The 16840-nt window shown below is 36.7% G+C and overlaps 1 protein-coding gene across 2 annotated transcripts in view; it reads left to right on the top strand.

The window, feature by feature from the left end:
• MED13L (mediator complex subunit 13L) overlaps positions 1–16840 on the top strand; it is a 306114-nt gene that overhangs the window by 19459 nt on the left and 269815 nt on the right. The window lies entirely within an intron of this gene.

Genomic DNA, 16840 nt, shown 5'->3' with positions numbered 1-16840 from the left:
GACTGCGCCACCCAGGCGCCCCTAAAGTGTACTTATTTTGAGAGAGAGAGAGAGAGAGAGAGAGAGTGAGCTAGCATGTGAGCGGGGGAGGGACAGAGGGAGGGAGAGAGAATCCCAAGCAGGCTCTGTGCCGTCAGCACAGAGCCAGACGCAGGGCTCGATCCCTTGAACCACAAGATCATGACCTGAGCCGAAATCAAGAGTTGGACATGTAACCGACTGAGTTAAAAAAATCTAGGATGGATTTTTTTTTTTTTATCAAGGGAATCATATAGTGTATGTGTCCTCTTCCTATTGTTGCTTAAGTAGGTTATTCCTTTTTAATGCTAAGTTGTAATCTCTTGTATTCCTATTCCAGTTTGCCTACTCTTCTATGTATTGGTTTTTATGAACATTGATGCACTGCTTTTGTGTGTGACAGATTTTTTGCTTTTTCTGTAAATAGGATTATAGTTGCTGAATCATGTGGGAAACATAGGTTTCACTTTATAAAGAACTGTTAAAGGTTTAAAATGTGGTTGTCCCATTTTACATTTCCATCAGTTACATGAGAGTTCTAATTGGGATTCCAAGGTAACAAAGATTTTCTCTCATGATTTCTTCCGGAAGTTTTATAGTTTTGTTAGGTTTAGGTCTGTGATCAAGTGGCCCCTTTTGAGTTCATTTTTTGTGTGTGTGGAGTGAGGTATGGGTTGAAGTTCTTTTGGCATGTAGGTGTCTAATTCTAGCATCATTTGTTGAAAAGACTGCTTTTCTCATTGCGTTACCTTGGCATCTTTGTCATAAATCGAGTGGATGTATTGCGTCTGTGTATGTCTATGTTTATGCAAAGGTTTATTTCTGGATTCTGTATTCTGTCCCTTTGGTTTATGTGTCTCTTATGCCAATACCACAATATCATGATTACTGAAATTTTATAGTATGTCTTGAAATCTGGGCAAATTCTCCCAACTTTGTTCTTTTTCAAAATTATTTTGGCTCTTTTGGGTACTTTGCAATATAAGTTTTAGAATCAACCTGTGAAGTTTTCAGAAAGATCCTGCAGGGATTTATTGTGATTTCCTTGAATTTGTAGATCAAATTGGGGAGAATTGACAGGTTGACACTTTTAAGGCTTCCAGTTCATGAACGTAGTCTAGCTTCCATTTTTTTTTTTTTAAAGATCACTGATTTCTGTCAACATTGTAGTTTTTGGTGTACAGGTATGGAATATATGTTATTAAATTCATCCCTTAGGACTTTGTAAATTTTTCAATTGTTTTAAATGGTTTTGTTTCAAAATATTCTAATTGCTTATGCTATTATATAGAAATACAATTGAATTTTGGATATGTATCTACATACTGCAACTTTCCTAAACTCGATTATTAGTAATAGTCGCTTTTTGGTAAAGTCCTTGAATTTTTGTAACTGTACATGAGGATATTGTCTGTGAATAAAGATGATTTTATATCTTCCTTGCAGTTTCTATGCCTCTTACTTATTTTTCTTGCTTTATTGCATTAGTTAGGACCTATACTACAAAGTTGCATAACAGTGTACCTCTTTGCTTTGTTACTGATTTTACATGGGAAGTACTCAATCTTCTATGATTAATTGTGATGGTAGCTGTAGTTTTTGAACATCTTCTTTAATCGGGTTGAGGAAGTTCTCTTTAATTCCCGGTTTACTTAGTTTTTACCACGATTAGGTGTTGAATTTTGTTAAATGTTTTTTCTGCATCTATTGAGATGATCATAGGTTTTGTTCTGTTAACATGGGGAATCATATTAATGGGTTTTTGAGCTAGTTTGATTCAAATTACATTGATGGGCTTTTGAACTCATTCAGCTAAGCCTCACTTTCCAAGATATACTCCCATTTGCAGGGTGTGTTATCATTTTATGTACTGTTGGATTTGATTTGCTACTATTTTGTTAATTTTTAAATCTGTGTTCATGAAAGATATTGACGTATAGATTCCTTCCGTATCTTTGTCTTGTGTTAGTAATGTGAATCTCATAAATGATGTGGGAATTAGTCCCTTCTCTGTTTTCTGAAAGAGCCTGTGTAGGATTAGTGGTATTTCTTTCTTAATGTTTGATGGAATTTACCATTGAAGCCCTCTTGCCTTGGAGAATACTTTGTAGGAAGGCTTTAAATTACAAATTCGATTTCTTTGATAGGTATAGGGCTATACAGATTTTAACTTTTTTATTTGCTTCAGTTTGGTAGTTCTTTCAAAGAATTTGTCCGTGTAATCTAAGTAGTTGTATTTATTGGCATCAGGTTGTTTGTAGTAATTGCATTATCTTCAGTGTCTTTAGTATGTGAAATAATTCTTGATGTTGGTAATTTGTCTTTTCTTTCTCTCTTGATTAACCTAGAGAGAAAGTTCTCTATTTTATTGATTAACGAGAAAAGAACACCGGCTTTTTACTGTATTGGTTTTCTCTGTTGTTAGTTTCACATTTCATCCATTTCTTCTCTTTTCAGTATTGTCTTCCCTGAGATTACATTTGGCTTAATTTACACTTCTTTTCTAGCTTCTGAAGGAAGAAGTTTGGAGCAGTTTTACACCTTTCTTCCTTTCTACTGTAAATATTTAAAGCTACAGATTTCTCCTTGAGCACTGTTTTACTTGTATCCCATACAATTTTGTATATTTTGTTTTCATAAGCAGTTATTTCAAAACATTTTCTACTTTTGATTTCCTTTTTGTCCAATGTGTTTTTAGAGGTATTATTTAATTTTCAGATTTTGTGAGGAAGGGGAATGTTCTAGATACTTCGTGACTTTCTAATTTTGTTCAGAAATTTCAATTGTAAATATATTAATATTTGTTTTATGGCTCCACATATGGGTTCTCTTGGTGAATGTCCCATGTGCATTTGAAAAACTGTATCCTGTTGAGTGGTTTTTTTTTTTTTTTTTTTTGATAAATGTCAGTTTGGTTATGTTGGTTGATAGTGTTGTTCACGTTTTCTATGCCTTATTGATTTTCTGTCTACTTGTTCTATCAGTTGCTGAGAGGAGGCCTGTTGAAATCTTCAATTATACTTCTGGATTTGTCTATTTCTACTTTTAGATATATCAGTTTTTACTTCATGTATTTTGAAGCTTTGTTGTTAGACAAAGCTGCACATTTGGGATATATGTCTTCTTGAAGAGTTGACATTTTTATCATTACAAAATTTCTCTATTCCTTTATAGTCCTCTTGGAATCCACTTTGATACTAATCTAGCCATTTTAGCTCTCTTATAATTTGTATTATAACTTGTTTTTATATTGAAAGTGAATTTCTTGTGGGCAGTATGTAATTGGACCTTTAACATTTTTACTTATCCTGAGAATTGATGTTTTTTACTTGTAATAGACTATTTGTGTTTAATATATTTGTATGATGGTTGTGTTGAAGTCTACTGTCTTGGCACTTTTCCCTATCTGTCCCATCTGTTCTTTGTTCCTTCCCCCCCCCCCCCCCCCCCCCCCCCCCCCCCCCCCCCCCCCCCCCCCTTTTCCTGCCTGTTTTCAGATTGAGTGTTTTCTTATGATTCAATTTTATCTTCAATATTGGCATCTTAGGGGCATCTGGCTGGCTCAGTTGATGGAGCATGAGACTTTTGATATTAGGGTTGTGAGTTCAAGCCCCACATTGGCATCTGAAATATACTCTTTGTTTTACTTTTTAGTGACTGTTCAAGAGCTTATAATATGGGACTTTGTTATCGTAGTTTATCTTCAAGTAATATTAAATTTCATTTATAATGTAAAAAACCTTAGAACAGTGTACTTCCATTTTCTGTTTCTGGCTTTTGCACTACTGTTGTCATATTTTTCTTCTATATCTGTATACAATCTGTGATGCATTATTAGTTTTGCTGTAAACAGTTAATTTGTTTTAGAGAAATTAAAAGTGAGAAAACATATGTTTTCTATTTATATATTAACTGCTTTGGGTGCTTATATTCTTCTGTGTAGATCCAGATTTCCATCTGCTATTTTCTTTGTACCTGCAGAACTTTTTAAAAAGCACTTACTCTACTTATATTTATTACGAGGTAGTTCCATGGGTTTCTGCTCATCTGAAAGAAGTCTGTATTTACCTTCTTTTGAAGGATATTCGTGCTTGATCTAGAATTCTAGATGTGGACGTTTTTTTCCCCTTTCACATGATCTGTTGTTTCCAAGCTTGCATATTTTCTGGTGAGAAGTCTGTTTAAAGGATTGTCTTTGTTTTCCCTTATATAATGTGTCTTTTTTCCCTTTTGACAGCTTTTAAGATTTTTTTAAAATCACTGGTTATCAGAAACTTAATTTGGTATTTTTTGCTTTTTGTTTTTTTTTTGTTTTTGTTTGTTTTTTTGTTTTTGTTTGTTTTGATTTATGCTGCTTTGGGTTCACAGAACTCCTTGGGTCTGAGTACCTTGTTCTCATGAAATTTGGGGACAATTTGGCCATTTTTCAAGAACATTTTTTTGGTCCTCCCTTCTACCTTTGCATTCTGGGACCATAATTATATATAAGAGTGCTTGATCATAGTCTTCTTTTGGCTTTACTCATTATTCTTTCAGTTTGAAAAAATACTTTGTTCTTCAGCTTATATAATTACATTGTATGTTGTCAGGTCTTCCGTACCCCCCCTTTTTTCTTTTACTGTGCTACTTTACTGTTAAACCCATTCAGTGAGTTTATTTTGTAATTTGTGCCTGGAAATTCTCATGTTTTTATGTTTTTCATTTCTTATTAAGTTTAAATTCTTGACCGTACTTATGATAGCTTTCTTAAAGTGATTTTTAATTCCATCATCACTTTCATTTCTGGGTTTGTTTCTCTTCACTGATTTTTCTGCTGGCCATGAGTCTCTTTTTGCTATGTCTTTGAATGTCTGGTGTTCTTTTATTGGGTGGTGGATATTGTGAATATTATGTTGTTGAAAGTCTGGATTGTATTTCTTTCCTGTAAAGAGTTGAATTTTGTTTTGGCTGGCAGTTAGCTACTTGTAGATGAGATGATGATGGTAGTGATGGTCATTATTTTTGAGAATCGATTTTTTAGGGTGTGTTAGAGCAATCATGGCCCTTCTGTGGTCTCTGTTTAATGCCCAACATGTTTAACTGTTTTCATCCTGACTGTTCAGAACGACACTTGTCTCCCAGTTTTGTGTGAACTGTTAGAGTGATAGCTCTCTAGTAATTCTTTGCCAGGCCTCATGGAATTTTGCTCTTTGAATGTGTAGCTTAGTGTATGTAGGAACTATTTCACAAGAACCCCTATCAGATCTCTGGAGCTCTTTTTCTGCAGAACTTTCTGGTGATAGGCTCTCATAAATTCCAGCTGCCTCAGCCTTTGCAAGGCCTACTTCATTTGTTTTCTTTCTCTTAGAGATCCTAGCTTCATGCTGTCTTTTGTCCAATGTCTGAAAACAGTAGTTTCATACTTTTTTGTCTAGTTGTTTATGGTAGAAGGATAGTTACAGTGTTTCTTGTATTTTAAATGCCATATTTGCCTGCGTGTGTTATCTTCTATCCTAGTTCAGGGTTTTTTTTTTTTTTTTAAATTTTTTTTTTTTCAACGTTTATTTATTTTTGGGACAGAGAGAGACAGAGCATGAACGGGGGAGGGGCAGAGAGAGAGGGAGACACAGAATCGGAAACAGGCTCCAGGCTCTGAGCCATCAGCCCAGAGCCCGACGCGGGGCTCGAACTCACGGACCGCGAGATCGTGACCTGGCTGAAGTCGGACGCTTAACCGACTGCGCCACCCAGGCGCCCCGTATCCTAGTTCAGGGTTTTGTTTTTTGCTTTTTTTAAGGATCAGAAGGTAGTTATTTCAGGCTCACAGGTCACACAGTCTCAGTTACAACTAATCAGCTCTGTGGTTGTAGTGTGGCAGGAGCAAAGATAGTATGTAAATAAATGGGCAAAGTTGTGTACGAATAAACCTTTATCCATAAAAACATTTGGCCATCTAGTTGTGGTGTTCTGACACTCCTTTCCTATCTTAGCCACATCGTATTTCCGGTATGGTTTGTATGTTTCTCTCCTATGATTATCGACACACATTTATAGGCAAATATGTCCATTATTACCAAGTTTGTGGTGAGAAATCATAATAATTTCTTCTTATGTCATTCTTTTATTTTCCCCATTTTTTCCTGCATTATTATGAAGTTTTGTGAATCTGTTGAGTGTGAGTTTTTCTTTCAGATTACACCAGAGAACATAAAATTTTAACAACAACAAAAACATTCAGCTGACCCATGGGGTATAGTTTGTCAGTCCCTTGAACTAGTTGACTGAGATACAAGTGATATTGGAGATAGAAAATCTTATGATTGGAAGGGAAGAATCTTTGAGATTTGTATTTCATGTTTGAAAGGAACCTTATAAATCATACTGTCCAACCACCCCTTTGATGTTTGAAGCCAGATCCAGTATTAACAGCTTCTCCTTAACATCTCATATGTATGATTCTCAGGGATCTCAACCAGGGATTTTTTGAGGAAGCTATCACTGTTGTTGTTTTAATCATCAGTTTTTCCATTTGATTCTCTGCTACCACTTGGGTCTGTGCTAAGCATATCTAATTCATCTTCCACATATGAGTCTTTCATATAAGTTGAAGACTTCATAAATTTCTTCAGAGTGTTAACTCCATATTAAATGCATCCAGCCTAATTCCACTATGGCTTTATTCTTTTTGTTTTTTGATTTTTTTTTTTTTCTGCCATGTTTATTTGCTTGAAAGTATTGAACATGAGGCCGTAGAGACTCTAGCCATATGACATGTTTAGATTTCCTTACCAACCTAGTCCTTCATCTGTTAATTTGTTCCAGTTTATCTAGACTTCTCTCAAAGTATGGAGTTGGGAGCTGAAGGCAGTATTGACCAGGGACTTGCTATGTAAGATACATTGTGCAGGATCTAGATCCTGTGCTTTTAGCAGTGTAGCTTAAGATGGAAGTAACTTTTTTAGTAGCTCTTTCACATTGTTTAATTATGTTAAGCTTCTTGTCAAATAAAATCTTTGAGCCCTTTTCACTCATATTCTGCTAACCCAGCCTCCCTAGTTTTTATTTTTATGTTTTGGAACTAATATTGGTAAATATTCAGGAAAAAGTTGTTGTGAATCAGCAAAGATGTACATATGTTAGAAAACGTCTTTGATATTCAGCTTCATCATATGGAGAGTTACCATATTGCGTTTCTCACAACATGGAAATAACATGTTAGGTGGGAGTCCTATGGGACGTCCAGTGTCTTGTTGTCCTCAGCCCCTCTTTAGAGGGAACCTGGGCAAGCTGCTTAGGTAAATGTAGGAAGAGTTGAAGACTTAGGTGGGAGGAAGTGTGTAGCCGGAAGTATGTCTCTGGTTAATTGAAGTTTTAATAGTCTAAAAATGGAGCAAAAAAAGACAACAGCACAATATTTTAACACATGGTAGATAACCTTTTGGCTTTTGCAAACCAATTTATGGGATGTCAAATTATTCTTAAGATTAGAAATTTGGGCCAATCGGTCTATAAAGTGGTATAATGTATTTTCAATATTAGTAGTCATTTTTGTAGGCATTAAATATGTCTTACTACATTTGATCAGTTTTTTTCTTTTTTAAAAAATTAGAGTTGTATTATTAACATAGTTTAAGAATCAAATAGCTCTACAAGGTTTATATGAATAATATTCCTCTGCTGGCTCCTAGTTTACCTTTTCCACAGACAAACACTTTCACCCCCTTTTGTTGATTATCTTGATTCTTACTTAAATGTAAGAATCTAATACTGAATATTCTAAATACTAAGCTTGCAGTTACTTTTAAGGTTTTCAGATTCTGGATCTTTCATTATTGAAGATGAGGATTTAGCTCATTCTCTCCGCCCCCTACAAATACTTTTCCCATCTTCCCATTTTAATGAAATAGTTACATGGTAATTTTAATTAGCTTATTATTCAGTGTTAACATTCATTTGATTATGTTAATGTATGGCTGAGCCATCTAGTATACTCTGATTACTTTTTCTGCATAATTTGAAGATAGCAATTACCTTTTTTCTTTATTTGACTATTTACTATGTATTTTTAATTAACTCATCCTCATACTTTTTGCCTATTGTCTGAATCTCCTTTTAATTTAAGACTTGCAAATGTATTCTGTCATTTTCATCTTCTTGAGATACAACCTGTTGCAATCTGGATTGGTTGCCCTCTACATTGATGCACAGTTGACAGCCTGTAATCATCTGATTATTCCCTGTTGTTTTAGGAATTCGTGTTCACTCCATCCCATATTGGATCTATTTCCTGAATCTCTTGGTTTATTTGGTTTATTCCTTCTTTTTGGAGGAGTACATCTCCAGGAGTTTCCTGAGAAAGGGTGCGTTCTCTCTCTCTCTCTCTCTCTCTCTCTCTCTCTCTCTCTCTAAGTCTTGCATATTTTAAAATATATTCTACTTCTACACTTGATAATTTAGATTGGCATAGGTAACTAGTTTGGAAATCGTTTTCCTTTAGAATTTTGGAGTTCTTGCACCATTGCCTTGCTTCTGGTATTGCTGTTGTGAAGTCAGAAATCATTCTCATTCCTGAATCTTTGTGATCTCTTTTTACTATATGGAAGCTCTGAGGACCTTCTCTTTGCCTGTAGTGTGTTGAAAGTTTACAAAATGCCTTGAGTCTCTTAATCTGTTGTTCTGGGTATTTAGAGAGCCCTCTCAATCTAGAAATTCACATTCTATTTTTCTCAGAAATTTTCATGAATTATTTTATCAGTAACTTCCTCTTTTTTCATTTTGTGTATTTTTTCTTTCTGATAGCTCTTGTATTTGGTTTTGAACTTCCTGTGCTGCTCCTCTCATTTTAGCTCCCCCACCCTCCCTACTTTTCAATTTGTATATTTGCTTTACTTTTTGGGATATTTCATAAACTTTATCTTCCAGCCCTTCTATTGAGTTTTCTCATTTTTGGCATCATTAATTAAAAATTTTCAAGAGCTCTTTTTTAGTTTTCTGAGATAGTCTACAGGTCTTTTATTTATTTATTTATTTATTTTTTAAGTTTATTTTTTAAGTTTGTTTTTTTTAAATGCTTATTTATTTGGAGAGAGAGACAGCACAAGTGGGGAGGGACAGAGAGAGAGACACACATGCACACACAGAATCCGAAGCAGGCTGCAGGCCCTGAGCTGTCAGCCCAGAGGCTGATATGGGGCTCGAACCCACCAACTGCGAGTTCGTGACCTGATCTGAAACGAAGAGTCGGATACTTAAGCGACAGAGCCACCCAGGCACCCTCAAATAGTGCAACCATTACATGGCATGAGATCAAGCCCCATGTTGGGCTCTGTGCTGACAGTGTGGAGCCTGCTTGGGATTCTCTCTCCCCTTCACACTCTGCCCCTCCCCCACTTGTGTTTGTGCAAGTGCTCACTGTCTCAAATAAGTATTTTAAAAATGGCAGCACTATTTTATCTCTTTGAGAATATTAATAATGGATTAGAATTTTTGTTCTTCTCCCAGTCTAGTCTATTTCCTTCAAGTTACTTTTCTGTTTGTTTCTGTTTCTTTTTGTCTATCATTCCTCCATATTTTCCCTCAACTCTTTAGTAATTCTGGGTTGTCCATGCTTAAGAGTGGTGGACTGAAAAACTGCTTGGAAGTTGAGTATGCGAGTGACATTTACTGTGCACTTCACTGATCCGGGTGGGCTCTTTAGTTGGGGGAACCTCTGTTGTCAATATTTTGAGGTCTTTTCTGTTGAGCTGGTTCGATTTCCCAAAGAAGACTTCCAGATGCCCTTTTTCTCTAGGCGGTGAAAGACTGGTTGCCAGCTTTCTGGGTGCCGAGAGCGAAATGGGAGAGGGTGGTTTTTTACTTTTATTTTGTACATGTTCACTGTTTTCACTCTGGTTCCGTGCCTTCAGTTGTGCCTGTGTCCCTCAGTCCAGATACTCTCTGTTTTTACTGGCCCCAGAGAATACCCTTCCAGTTGTTCGATGGGGTAAAAAGAGCAGTGGGGAGGGTACCTGAGTGCCTGAGTTCTTGGGTGCCTTCTAAGCAGGCCTTCAGCCACTTTTCCTTATGTCATCTCCCTTCTGCCTTTTAACCCTCCATCCAAAGATGACTGTATTGTTAACTCCTGAGTCTGAGGGGATTCTGCGTATATTGGGCTTTATCTGCCCTTTCTCCATAGCTAGGATTCAGTTTTTTTTAGACATTATAAATTTCTTTACCTCTTGAGCATCTGCTTCTTAGCTTTCAAAATCTTGATGCTCTCATCTTCTCTTCTACCTACCATTGTGATGTTATGATTTAAGGGAAAAACAAAACAAACATTCTTGACTGGTGTTTTAGAGAAGCTTAAGAGAGCAAAAGCAGATGTGTCTGTTTACCCTGGTGTCTTTACCTGGAGCTGATTAGTTGTGTTTTTACAGAAGTTTTCTATTATTCCTGATTTCTTGCCTTTCTCTGACTCAAGTTGAGGGATGATTTAATGTGTTTGCTGTATTTTCCTGATCTTCTAGAGTAGTAACCCTATCATGGGAGGTTGTGAGGTGAGGCAGATTTGGAATTTCCTCGTACGCCCATGTTAGCCCCAGATAATCACAGCTGCCTTTTCTACACACCATCCTAGAATCGTGCTCAAGATTGGTATTAAGGTAATTGTTGTGTAGTTTGAGAAGTCTCTCTTTTACCTGTTTCTTGAAAATTCAGATCTTCTGGCGGCTCTCCTATTCGTACGGATCATCCTAAGGCATATAATTAAGGGTTCAGTCTCATTTACAAGTCGCCTTTGTGAGTGGGATGTAATTAGCCTGGGCCAGGAGACTTGAACTCATTTATAGTATCTAGGTCAACCATATCGCTTTACAGGTCAGGAAGCTGTGCTGCCCTGAGATGGGAGTAGATTTCCTAGTATCATACAGGTAAATAGTTAAAAAACTGGGACTTGAACCTAGATCTTCTGACCTCCAGCCAGCGTTTCTTCTGTGGTACTATACCTCCCTGAGTTCATTCATACCAAGTCCTGTTACTTCGACTCTGTTCGGTGACTGCTGAATACAGCTTCAACCCTGAGGAGCCACACTGCAAGTATATACTTGTTAGTCATGTGGGTTCTAATTGCAATGGGTCAGTGCAAATAAATGACTTCCTTTGGGAGAATTTATCAGCTCATTTCCTATGTATTGTGTCTAAAGAATAGCACATTAAGAATCAATATAAATTTTCTTTAAATACATTCATGCTGTTAGAAACTGCATTTATCCCGATTCTGTCGTAATCTATTTAATTCCAACCATTCTGAACTGACTATAGTGGCCTAAACAGAAGGCCACGGGAGCCTCTGCCAGTTAAGTTCAATTTTCTGAGGACCTTGACTACCTGTTCAACAGACGCCAGCCATTGAGGAGATTTCCCTCCCGTCTTTCTTGCTATTATTAGAATAGTTATTTTCTTGGCTTGTTGTACGTACCCTCTAAAAATTAGCTTGTGTAGATACAGTCTTATAGTGGTAACATGTAAAAGAAGGCATATAATTATCTGAGTGAAACAAAAAAAGTCTCTTCTATTCATGGGAGGTGTGTGGGCTCTCTTGTACTAGTTTTCTTAATACCTCAGGAAGACTAAAGAAAGATTCGTGAACTTTCTTAAATTAGAAAGTATGGCCATGAGCTCTTGCCATTGCTAAATTGAGTTGATGACAGTTTCTTTGTACTATTTTATAATCCTCTAGGGCTAATTTTTACCATTAGCCTTAAGAAGCAGCATGGCAGAGTGGGAAAGAATTTATGCCTTAAATTCAGTTATGCTTTAAATCCATTTATATTTGGGATCTGCCATTTGCTGCCTGTGTAGTTTTGGGAGAATTATTTAACCTTTCTGAGTCCTAATTTCTTTACCTGTTTGTTTGTGAAGGTTAGAAATTCTATGTGAAGACCCTGCTGTGGTGCCTGGTGTTAAATAGGTGATGCATCAGTGCTCAAAGTTGGGGTTATTATTCTATACATGTGCGTGCTGGGTTTTTTCCTTGTATATTTTAATTCCATCTTTTGGATTCCATCTTTTAAAAACCATGTAATTTTAAACTTAAGTATGATTATGGATTGTTTGCCAGTGAGAAATACTGCATTTTGGGATAATTTGCATCTAGAAATATTTTATACGGTTGCTTCACAATTTTGGAATCATTAGATAAAGGATTTTGAGGCTTGGAAATCTGTACTTGTGTCAGAAATTGGGTCAATAGTAGTTGGTGTGGAATTGATTTTTAACTATAAACATGATCATGGTATATGAGGCTGTCTAATTGAATACACATCCATGATAGGATTTTTTTTGGACAGTATTTCAGTATTACGAAGTTGTATTTCCTTTTTTTTTTTTTTTTTTTTTTTTAATTTTTTAATGTTTATTCATTTTTTTTTTTAATTTTTTTTTTCAGCGTTTATTTATTTTTGGGACAGAGAGAGACAGAGCATGAACGGGGGAGGGGCAGAGAGAGAGGGAGACACAGAATCTGAAACAGGCTCCAGGCTCTGAGCCACCAGCCCAGAGCCTGACGCGGGGCTCGAACTCACGGACCACGATATCGTGACCTGGCTGAAGTCGGACGCTTAACCGACTGCGCCACCCAGGCGCCCCTTTAATGTTTATTCATTTTTGAGCGACAGAGAGAGTGCAAGCACTGGAGGGGCAGAGAGAGAGAGGGAGACAGAGAATCCAAAGCAGGCCCCAGGTTCTGAGCTATCAGCACAGAGCCTGACCTGGGGCTTGAACCCACAAACCATGAGATCATAATCTGAGCCCAAGTTGGATCATTAACCGACTGAGCCACCCAGGCGCTCCTCCTCTCCTCTCCCCTCCCCTCCCCTCCCCTCCCCTCCCCTCCCCTCCCCTCCCCTCCCCTCCCCTCCCCTTATTTATTTTGAGAGAAAGCATATGTGTGCATGAGTGGGGGAAGGGCAGAGAGAGGGAGAGAGAAGCTGAGAGAGAGAATCCCAAGCAGGCTCTGCGCTGACAGCAGGGTTAGAACCCACGAACTGTGAGATCATGATCTGAGCCGAAATCAAGAATTGGACGCTTAACTGACTGAGCCACCCAGGTGCCCCTGAGTTGTCTTCCCTCTTATCAAACATTAATTCATTCAAAATTTAAAGCTAAGCCTTTGCACATTCACTTTATACTTAGTTATCTTGGTTAGGCTTAAATGGTGTTTCATTGTTAGATTTTTCAGTGAAGACTGGTATAATGATATTTAATTTTAGCTTTAAGGTAATGAACGAAATTGTTTTAAGATAATGGGACATTTTTCAGTTTTTCTGGTTGAATTAGTTATGAAGTGATTAAGTTTGTAGCTCTGTTGTTGTATCACTTGCATTTGTGTTATATCACTTGCTAGAACAACTCCATAAAGAATATAGAGCAGGCGGCAGCGGCTTCCCTTTATCACTGAGACCAGAGAAGCACTGATAGGAAGTTAGTGGAAGTGCTGGGATTAGGAAATCATTCTCCTGAATCAAAGCCAAATATTTTGTTTGCTGAACCGTGCCGGATGTTACAGGTGAAAGTATTCTAGTGAATAAATTGCTGTTCATAGATTTCTTGGGGACTGACTCACCTGATGTTTCAATCTCTGATATATCTTAATTTTCTAACCTTTTAAATATAGTTAATGTACATATTAGGGATTTATATTTATTGGTATCTTTTGTCTCCCCCGCCAACCCCCAGATCCTTGGGCACAGAACATGATCTTAGGTGCTTATAAGAAAAATTAGTCTTTTACTTAACTCTTCTGATTTCAACTGCCTCTTAAGTCTTTTTATTTAGTTTACTTCTTTGACCTTTATTTAAAAATTGATGTTAGGCTTTCTGTTTTAAACACACACATACGTACACATTGATTTCATTCGAAGAAATAAAGAGATTTGTATGCAAGAAAAATGCACAAAAGATCTGAACAAACAACTCAAGGAGAAATAGTACTGTCATTACTAGTAATGATAGTGATATCATTTATATTTTTTGCCATATGCCAGGCATCTTCCTAAGTATATACATACTGACTCATTTAATCAACTCTGTAAATACTGTTATCCTGATTTTACTGGTAAGACAACAGAGAGACAAAGGTTAAGTAACTTGCTAAGACTTGCTACTTACAGCTAGTGAGTGTAGGGCTGGTATTCAAACCCAGGAAGGCAGGCCCCAGATTATACTTACGATTAAATATATGATAATGATTCCCTCTGAACTGAAAAAGGACTACATATTAGTACAGGGACATACCATTCTATTAAATTGGCAGGTATTTAAGAAGATACGCAATTTGGGAGGAGGTTATTTGTATTAGTGGGACTACTAATTGAAAAACTGTATGGTAGCACTCATCCATGAGTCTTAAAATATTCATATTCTTTGGTAATTCTACATCAAGCAGTCTCTCTTAAGAAAGTCATCTGGAAAATAACAGTATGCAAGGGTGTTTACCAGTTATAACAGTGAAAATGAAAGTTTGTCTAATTATTACGGGATAAATTATGTTTTCTCCAGTGAATACATACGTATTATACAAACATTAAAAACTGTTTTAAAAACAATTTTTTAAATGTTTATTTTTGAGAGAGAGAGAGAGAGAGAGAGAGAGACAGAGCATGAGCAGGGAGGGGCAGAGAGAGGGAGACACAGAATCCGAAGCAGGCCCCAGGCTCTGAGCTGTCAGCACAGAGCCTGACGTGGGGTTCGAACTCACAAGACACGAGATCATGACCTGAACGGAAGTCAGATGCCCAACTGACTGAGCCACCCACGCGCCCCTAAAAACTGTTTTTGAAGAATAATTTATATATATATGTAAATATAGTAATTTTTATATATATATATAAAATTATATATGTATAAATATAGTAAGTCAAAAAGCAGGATATAAAGCCATGGTAATATGGTTCTAAATTAAAAACTATGTACAGAAAAACAGGAAGAACATACATTAAGATACTAATAATTATTTCTGATGTGATTATGGAAAATATTCCTGGTGTTATTATTTTTAAAATTATTATTACTATTTTTAATGTTTATTTTTAAGAGAGAGAGAGAGACAGAGTGTGAGCAGGAGAGGGTCAGAGAGAGAGGGAGACACAGAATCTGAAGCAGGCTCCAGGCTCCAAGCTATCAGCACAGTGCCTGATGGGGGGCTTGAACTCAGGAACAGTGAGATCAAACCTGAGCCGAAATTGGATGCTTAACTGACTGAGCCACCCAGGTGCCTCTCCTGGTGTGATTATTTTACTTTTAATTTATGTTATTTATTTTTGAACTTACTGCATTGTCCATGTAGTACTTTCATACTAAGAAAACAAAGTGGCATAAAGGGGAAAGCATAAATGATGCTTTTACCAAGAATATTCATTAGAGATTGGATTTGCATATCTCACAATGTGAAGGGGGGTAAGTCACTGAATGCCAGACAGTTTTAATTTGGACATTATTATATTTGGAACAATTTTTTTTGAAGTGACGCATTTTATGGGATTGAATAAAATTGATATTTTTTTCTTAAATGTGTTTCGTTCATTATGGTGATTGATTGTTTCAGCACTTTAAATTTGTTTCAGTTATGTTAGCAGGAGATACTGTTTTTTTCTGTCTTATACTTGATTTTTGAAAAACAACTGACAAAAATTGACTTGGTGGCGGTGGGGAGGGAAGATGAGTGGGTAAGGATTGAATGCAAGGGACACATGGAGTCTTTTGTGCAGAATGATATTATGAATCCCTTTTATTACCAGTTTTGTATATATAGTTGTAGTTTATAGCTATTTAAATAAGGAATTCAGCTTCTGTTTGTGTTGAACCATCTTTGAGTTTTAGCTGCTTAGCCCCCTCTAAGATTTAAGAAATTTTAAAGTACAAATGTAGGTAATGGGATAAAGACCCGGGTTCTGCTTGCAGCTGGTTTAGTTTCCATGTTTTAAAATGTGTTTGGAAGACAAAAGACAAAAACATGAATAAATTGCTGATAACTTTGCATCAGTTTTGTTAGTAGCTTGCTTTGGCGTTAATGATGAAGCACTATGATGCTGCATGATAACTGCTTTCTTAATTAAGAAAGATTGAAACTAGCTTCTGGATGGGAAGGAATTGAGGAAATTCTTTGAGAAAAAATGATTTCAGTTTTCTGAACTTATTTTTTAAACTCTTACCTGATTTCTTCTTTTTTGAAAATGTTTATTTATTTATTTTTGTGTGAGAGAGAGAGTGAGCATGCATGTGTGTGCGAGTGGGGTAGAGATAGGGAGAGAGAGAATCCCAAGCAGGCTCTGCACCATCAGCACAGACACAGACATGGGGCTTGGTCTCATGAACCGTGAGATCACGATCTGAGCCGAAATCAAGAATCGGATGCTTAACTTACTGAGCCACCTAGACTTCCTCTTACCTGATTTCTAAATATAATTTATGAATCAAATAAGAAATAATAGAAAATAGATTTTATATGTAAGGACTTTATAGTACATTCTGGGTAAAAATGGTTCAACCGGAAATAATAATCATTTGTTTGTGGTGATTTGGTATTTAATATGAAGAGCCATGTAGAAATCTTGATATAAAAAAATGAAGTTTTGAGGCACCTGGGTGGCTCAGTCGGTTAAGCGTCCGACTTCGGCTCAGGTCATGATCTCGCGGTCTGTGAGTTCGAGCCCCGCGTCGGGCTCTGGGCTGATGGCTCAGAGCCTGGAGCCTGCTTCGGATTCTGTGTCTCCCTGTCTCTCTGCCCCTCCCCTGCTCATGCTCTGTCTCTCTCACTCTCAAAAATGAATAAATGTTAAAAAATTTTTTAAAAATGAATTTTTTCTCC

The sequence above is a fragment of the Prionailurus bengalensis genome, chromosome D3 (genome assembly GCF_016509475.1).
Source record: "Prionailurus bengalensis isolate Pbe53 chromosome D3, Fcat_Pben_1.1_paternal_pri, whole genome shotgun sequence".
Classification (NCBI taxonomy): domain Eukaryota; kingdom Metazoa; phylum Chordata; class Mammalia; order Carnivora; family Felidae; genus Prionailurus; species Prionailurus bengalensis.
This window is presented reverse-complemented; position numbering and strand designations above follow the sequence as displayed.